This window comes from Dunckerocampus dactyliophorus, chromosome 17 (genome assembly GCF_027744805.1).
Source record: "Dunckerocampus dactyliophorus isolate RoL2022-P2 chromosome 17, RoL_Ddac_1.1, whole genome shotgun sequence".
In the NCBI taxonomy this organism is placed as follows: Eukaryota; Metazoa; Chordata; class Actinopteri; order Syngnathiformes; family Syngnathidae; genus Dunckerocampus; species Dunckerocampus dactyliophorus.
In genome coordinates this window covers 410,849-419,143 of record NC_072835.1, presented here as the reverse complement: position 1 = coordinate 419,143, position 8,295 = coordinate 410,849, and the positions used below count along the sequence as shown (strand labels likewise).

The 8,295-nt window shown below is 42.7% G+C and overlaps 1 long non-coding RNA gene across 1 annotated transcript; it reads left to right on the top strand.

Moving 5' to 3' along the window:
• Positions 1-6,835: 6,835 nt before the first annotated feature.
• On the top strand, positions 6,836-7,336 carry LOC129169649 (uncharacterized). The gene is made up of 3 exons (XR_008566456.1): positions 6,836-6,878; positions 6,951-6,976; positions 7,239-7,336. It is a non-coding gene; the product is annotated as an uncharacterized LOC129169649 (long non-coding RNA).
• The last annotated feature ends 959 nt before the right edge of the window (positions 7,337-8,295 follow it).

The window sequence follows — 8,295 nt, the reverse complement described above, 5'->3', positions numbered from 1 at the left end:
TCATCAATTAAACCACCTGCTGAAGAAACTGGTTGGAGAGAAAACTTGCAGCGTCTCGGCCCTCAAGGGCACCAGTTTGACACGTGTGCTCTAACGCTATTTTAAAACATACCCCAAATGGGGGTGGTGGATTTATTTTACATTTACATAAATGCCAAATATGTGTGTGCATTGAAAATATTTGTGTGGAAAGTCATTTATATATAAATCTTAACATGTATTTGTGAATCCTTCTGTGTGTATTTATTAATATTGAGACTAGTTTTGAGTTCTTTGTTACATCTGGAGGTATAGTAAGAGCCAAATAGTGTACATGTCTCTGCATAGACAACAAAGCCTGCAAAATGGAGTTATCGTATTACATCGATAAACTCCCACTCACTTTCTTTTATAGATGGTTAGAATACTTCCTCAGTTTTTATTCATTCAGTATCAAAGTGCAAAGTATTCAGGCACATGCATACGTGTGTCAAAATCTTTGTCTGTTACAGATCAGAAAAATGGATTACTGTGGTAGTTCTCGAACCAAACGGAGACGCATTAAAGCCAAAGTTGCAGAGCATTTGCAGATGTTGGAAGACCTGCGCGCCAAAAACAAAGTGTCTTCAAATTTGGATTGTGTCGCTGAAATGGACAGCCAGATTTGTAATGAGGAGTTGGATTCTCAGGCCCAGACTGTTTACAATGAAAGTGGCCAGGAATCAGATTCTGAGATGTTCACAAGTGATAGCAGTGAAGAATTAAATTTGGGTGCTAGGACTAAGGAAGGAACTAATCCTTGTGATGAACTGAAAAAGAAATTGTCTGATTGGGCCCCAAATCACAATATTTCACACAGTGCTTTGTCAGAACTATTGCATATTTTAGTGCAGTGCGGCCTGGATTTACCCAGACATCCAAGGACTCTTTTGTCAACCTTAAAAACCTGTGAGGTCAAAGAAATTGGAGATGGTAGCTACTGTCATTTTGGAGTATCAAATGCAATTATTTCACAGCTGTCACATCAATCATATTCTTCAACAGACACTCTAACTCTCCCTGTTAATATTGATGTATTACCGCTCTTCAGAAGCTCCAAAATGGAGTTATTGCCCATTTTGGCCAAGATCAAAGAACTTCCAGTCATATCACTGTCTTCTTCAAGATTTCAACTTTTCAGACTTTTCAAATATTACGCTTAAATCTATATTTGTTACTGTCTCTTTAATGTGTCTACTGCTTTAAGCCCTTTTAAAGTCATTTAGAGTTTTCAGCTTTAGTGTTAGCCTTTTTCAACATTGCTTCAGCAGATTCTTCAGCTAATTCAGCGTTGCTTCAGCAATAGAGTTCAGCTGCTTTCAGCATGCACACGCATTTTCTGCAGGAAATGCTTTCTTTTTCTAGTTCATCTCTTGTCCCTGGCCAGTTACTGTACAATTCCTTATGATTCATACTGAACAACATGTACAACAATATGAACAAGATGCGTCTGTGTAGGCTCTGTCGTACAGGAGTTGTCCATCGAGGGAAAGGCTTCTTGAGACGTCATCTGTACTTCTGTGAAGAAGGTGTCGGACGTTTCGCTCCTCATCCGAAGAGCTTCGTCAGCGAACTAATAAGTGCTGGTAGCCTAGGCCTTAATTACAGTAAGAGTGGGCGGAATTGGTGTGCCAACACCCTCCTCCTATTGGTTCCTTACACTAAGACTGGGGGGAGTTGTGGTAAAATCCTCTCCTGCTATTAACACCTCCGATAAAAGGGAAGTGTCGCTCCCTGAGTTGGGTATGAACGACTCTGATACTGGCTCGTTAGCATCTATTGTTCTGGCTCGGCCCTGGCTCCACCTCATTTGCAAGACTAAGAGCTGTGGGTTTTGGTCTCAGTAACCTGCTGAACACAGGGTCCAAATTAAACCTCAAACCACCATTCCGATTCAATGATGGGTTCTGTTGTTTGACAAAAATAGCTTCTTTTTCTCCTCTTTCAAACCATCTGTTTTCTTTGGCCAAAATCTTTACCTCGCTGTCCTCAAAAGAGTGATTGGTAGCTTTAAGGTGTAGATGTACTGCTGATTGAGGCCCACTAGAATTGTCCCTTCGATGTTGATAAAGCCTTTTTTGGCGCATTTGCTTAGTTTCCCCAATGTAGTGCTCTTTGCATTCCTCATCTTTACAGTGGATGGAATATCATTGCTCTTTGGTTTGGAGCCTTGTCTTTAGGATGCACTAATTTTTGTCTCAGGGTATTTACTGGTCTGAAATAGGTAGGAATTTTGTGTTGCCATAAGATCCTCTGGAGTTTTTCGGAGACCCCCGCTACACTGTCTCCAAAAGTTAGAGAAGGAAGAACTAATTGACAGACAGATGTATCATAGGTTATACCCTGGGGAGGCTACACCATGTATCTATGGCCTTCCAAAAATTCACAAGGAAGGGTTTCCCCTCAGACCCATTGTCTATAGCATTGACTCTACCACGTACAATGTAGCGAAATACAGTATGTAGAAACAGTCTTATCCCCATTGGTAGGCAACACTGATCATCATATAGAGAACACAAAAGGGTTTGTGGCGAGCATCAAAGACCTCAGATTGGAGCCAGAGGAAACTTTGGTGGCTATGGGGCCTACATGGGTCCCGTACACCTCACCATATTGGGCCCCACTTGAAACCCAGTAGGAACCCACTTGAAGTCCATATGGGCAAATACAGGTGGGGCCACCATGGAAACTCCCAGAGAGCTGGAAAACTGCAATAATGATCCATAAATCAGGAGACAAAGATTTAGCAGGCCCATGCTATCCTCCCAAGGGTCTGTTCCTGGCCCTCTGTTGTTCACAATGTACATGAAGCACCTACCAAGCTGCTGTCCAGATGTCAACTGTCCATGTCCATGTCCTCTAAAACACCCAGCCTGGCTGGCGAGCATCCGACGCAGGCTTTATTGGACATCTCTGAATGGCTCCAGGTATCCCATCATCATCTTCATGTATCCGTGTGCTTTTCCATACGTAATAGCCCCATACATGATGTATGGGCAGCCCTCCCCTCACTGCAAGACATCTATAAAACTAGAGTCCTACGAAGAACACACAACCTCATCAAGGACAGCACACATCCACAACACTCATTATTCACACTCCTACCGTCAGGCAGACGCTACAGGAGTTTGAAGTCCAGGACCACAAGGCTAGCAAACAGCTTTTACCCACAGGCCATCAGGCTTCTCAACAAAGCACTCACACACGCCACACGCAACACACGCACACACTCATAGCACTTTATTTATTTATTTATTGGTATTAATGTTTCTTCTGTTCTTATTCATTTTCTTGTGTTTTCTTTCTTTTCTTGGGAGAATGAACAGAATAAGTATTTGGTTGCAGTAAGTAGTATAAGTACCTGTTTTACTGTGCAGATGACAATAAAACTCTTCAATCTGAATTTGAGGTAAGAATTAAGAATGAAATGATTGAGGAAGTGAATGAAGCTAAGTGTCATCCTGGAGAAGAATTCAACTTTGATAGTCAGGTTAAATATACTGGATGTGCAAGAAGGTTCAACCAAATCTTCACTGCCTTGTAATGGTTTCATTAGAAGGAGCCTGTCACATCAAGCTGCCGAACGTGCATGCAGTGATCCTTTCTCATGTGTCATACTGCATGACATCATGGTCACAAGCTTCTCCAACAGGTGCTGAAGGTCACAGCCCGATGAGGCCATCAGGACCATCAGGATCTGCTCTCTCATCCCAAGGCCACCAAACTGGACTACCTGGACGCCTTGGCTGCTCCTAGACATTGTGTGCATAAAAATGACGAACAGAACGGGTGACAAAGGGCAGCCTTGGCGGAGGCCAACGCTCAGCGGAAAAAGGCTGGCTTACTGCTGGCAATGTCAACCAGACTCCTGCTCTGGTTCTACAAGGACCCAATGACATGTAGAAGTGTCACCAATCCCATCCTCCCGGAGCACCTGGGAGCAACCGGTTGGGCAAACCCCCAAGTACCCTCCAGTACCCTTGCAAGGGTGTAGAGCTGGTCCAGTGTTCCATCACCAGGACCAAAACCACATTGCACCTCCTGTAGCCAAGGTTGGACTAGCGGTGGTACCCTTCTCTCCAGCACCCTGGAATAGACTTTCCCAGGGAGGCTGAGGAGTGTGATCCCCCCCCCCCCCCCCATAGTTGGAACACACCCTCCAGCCACCCTTCTTAAAAAGGGGGACCACCACCCCAGTCTGCCAATCCAGAGGTACTGGTCCCCACTTCCACACAATGTTGAAGAGACGTGTTAGCCAAGACACATCCAGAGAACTCAGGGAGAAACTGGTCCACCCCCGGAGCTTTGCCACTGGGGAGGGTTTTGACTACCCCAGATATGTCAGCCACGCTGATGGAAGTGTCCACCTTCCTGTCCTCACACAGTTGGAATGATGACATCAAAAAGTCATCATTATAACTTTTTATTTCACAATGTTGACTTTTTATCTCATAATTTCCACATTTTTATTTCCTAATTGTGACTTTGTTTCCTAATGTAGACTTTATAAGTCAGAATGTGATTTTTGATGTGATTATTGTGACTTATGGTTGGGATATTTCTTTTCTTTCCGTGGTGGAAAGGGGCTTCCAAATGATGTATGAAGAAAGGCATGTAATCATTGTTTGGCACATGCAGCCTAGTGCACGAGCCCTACGAACTCTGCCTAGCAACAAGAGGAACAACCGTAAGACTTGGTGTTGATCCTGCAAATATTCAACGTTCAAATGTCTCCCATTTGAATGGAATTGTCAACTAAATGTCCCTGCATGGGACATTTATTTTCCATCTTTTTATGACTGATTTACTCTTTCGTGACATTCTTATCAGCCATTTTCGCACACGTGGGCCTTTTTTTTTTTTTAAGAGATCCGTTTCAAAGTGGCTCATTTTGGCTCTGATGCGGCCCAGCCTGTCCGTCTGTCTGCTCTGAACACTGATCTGTATTATATATCTGGATAGCTCATTAGCGATGACTTGTGAAGCCACATGGCCGCCATATTGCCACTCACAAGAAACACTTCTCGGGCAAGCTTTTGCATTCATGGTGAACTTCTTTTATTAATTTGGATTGGTCACAAATTCCAACTTAAGATGCCTGCATGTGCAGCTATTAACTGCACAAATCGCCAGTTCAAAGGCTGTGGACGAACATTTCACCTGTAAGTATGATTGAAATGTAGATTTATGATTGATCATTTAAGGGTTTTGCACTGTCGATCTCTCAGATATTTTCCATCGTGTAAAATTCCTCTGATTAAATGTACGTCCAGAATTGATAGGTTTATATAGCTCTATAATAGCTAAGAGGAAATGTACCTACTTTTTTGTTATATCATGATAAATGTATTTCTTTAAGGGACGAAGGTTGCGTTATTGAAGGAAGGAGAATCTCAGTGCTTCCATGATGCTTACCAGGCATTGTATACAGTGCAGTTAGCAGGCAAGTTAGCATACAGTTGACCCGGCATGACCCTTCATTTGGATAAACAACAATGCTGAATGACTGACGTAAAAGGATTCATTCATATGATATGTTGTGGAAAATAATATTACTGAACATGCATACCGGTATGTTTGAGATTGCAAACAACGTATTGTCTTACCCAAAGCATATGGTTTTGTTCCAGTGTTAGAGAAATTTAGAGAAACTAAATGACAAAATGTGATGACGTCATATAAATTTAATCATTAAAAATAATCGTCAGAAACTAACTGTCAAAATATGATTGATGACTTGACACATCAGATGACATCATTTTTTTAAACTGTGAGTAGAGAGGTCTTAGAGGGCTGTGGAAGGGGAGGGGTATGGGGGAGATTCTTGGGGGCTGATGTGTGTGTGTGTGTGTGTGTGTGAGACTCTTGAGTGTGTGGGTGTGTGCGGTATATATTATTAATAAGGTGGGCCTCGACTTCCCACGGGAGAAGACAATGTGCTTGTGGTTTTAAAAAACATATCTGATGGGGGTGTTTTTTAGGAAACTATAATCATTAGGTTGGGGCCCATGGTTCACATGAGATCGTTTTAATAGTCGCGCCATTTTTGTGGGAGACACCTCTCACTGGCTGTGGAGGGAAGGGGAGAGGGTATGTGGGGACATTCTGGGTTTAGTGTATGGAGTCTCTCAAGCAGAAAGAATGGTGGGGGTCTCATGTTTCCTGGGGAACAGGATCTGCTTGGGGCGATGAAGAAACATATCTGATGGGGGGTGTTTTTTAGGTAACTATGATCATTAGGTTGGGCCCCATGGTTCACATGAGATCATTTTAATACTCGCGCCATTTTTGTAGTAGATGGGTATTTCCTGGGCGTGATCTGTGGGGGTCTCTCAAGCAAAAAGAAAGAATGGTGGGGTGCTGTCTCGGGTGTGTGAAATATATAATATCAATAGGGTGTCTCGTTTTCCCACGGGAGAAGACAATGTGCTTGTGGTTTTAAAAAACATATCTGATGGGGGTGTTTTTTAGGTAACTATAATCAATAGCGGGGGCCTCATGGCTCCCGTGTCAATAGCGGGGGCCCATGGTTCACATGAGATCATTTTAATACCATTTTTATAGTAGATGGGGGTTTCTTTGGACTGATCCGTGGGGGGTCTTTTTTAGCTAACTCTAATCAATACTAGGGGCCTCATGGTTTGTATAAAAAAAGACAATGTGATTGAGGCTTTAAAAAACATATCTGGCACTTAAACATTCTTCCCCTATTGTATAAAATGGAATAAAAGGCAAGTGTCGACGGTAGGTTTCCAGATCACTCGCAAAAATCAGCGAACAACGTCAAGACAGAGAGTTTGAACACAGAGCTTGGAGACGACTACAAGACATCGGACATTGACATGGGCTGTTGCATGTACGTAAGTTTCATATTGTATATAATTTATCTAGGGTGTTTAGCCTGAAAGCCAAATTTTTTTTTCTACTTACAGGAGAGCTGCATCTTCACCAATTGAAGGTATGTTTTCAAATCATGTAGCTGAAAGAAATTTCTTTTAGAAGTTTATGTTTCTCAGGGTGCGTGTGTGTGCGTGCGTGTGTGCCTGTGTGCGTGTATGTGTGTGTGCGTGTGTGTGAGTGTGTGTGTGTGAGTGTCTGCGCATGTCTCTCTACCTCTGAGAGAGAGAGAGAGAGAGAGAGAGAGAGAGAGAGAGCAAGGATGTTGATTATATAATATATATTGGGGAAAATAAAATAAATTGAGTATGTTTGATTTCCAGTGATCGATCTGACTTCACCGCCACCAGTGGCCCTAGTGTCACCGGTCCAAAACCCAATGCAGGGATTTAATGTGGACTTTATAACGCCTCAAAACCAGGCACAAGGTAAACAATCGTGTGTAGGTTTAGTTTAATACAGATTGATGTCAGGAATTAGCTCTTTATGTTTTGTGTAAATGCTGATGACTAACAAGATCCTCTCTGACACAGGATTTGTAGAGGGCGATCGCTCTACGATAGACGGGGCAGTTTGGGGACAGACTTCGGGATTCGTGGAAAACACTTTAACACCGCCGGTCCAAAACCCACTGCATTTTATTGTGGGGTTTACAAGTCCAAACTCAAGTCACGGTAAGTTAAACAAATGTGTGTCGGTTTTGATGAATTCATATTTATGTCAACAATTATCTCTGTATGTACTGTGTAAATGTTGATGAATAACAGAGTCTGCTCTGTTATAGGGATTGCGCCACTGATGCCCTCAACGCTGGATGTGACAGAGGGAGAAAACGACACAGAATTCGAGGAAAACACAGCAGAGTCCGATGTGGGACAAGAAACGGGACAGGAGGAGACATCTGACGCTGGAGTCTACAACCAGGAAAGATTTCATTATTTTCCAGATAGTGAAAGTGAATATGTTGACATGCAAGCTCTAAATCAGAGGGATATAGTCTCAGACAGTGATGGAATTGAAACAGTGGATTTCAACACCTCTGTGCTAATTGTCGAACAAGTGTTCAGAAGATACATGTATGATATAGCAGGTTTAAATCGCCGCATGATTGAGAATATATATAATCAACTTAGACAGAATGTTAGACGCAGGCATTACGTCAATTCATATTCAGCTAACGCTAGACGTGCCACTCGTGAACAAAGAACACTGCCACAAAGAGTCCATCGCAGGTTGCAATTTGAAGACTAATTTTTGATCGGGTGATAAAGACAAATGGCTGAACCAGATCACAACAATTCCCCTGAAATTAGAGAGCATCTCCTCCACTTGATCTCTGAGATAAACCGAGAAAGATCTGAAGGCGGGGCTAATCAGGGT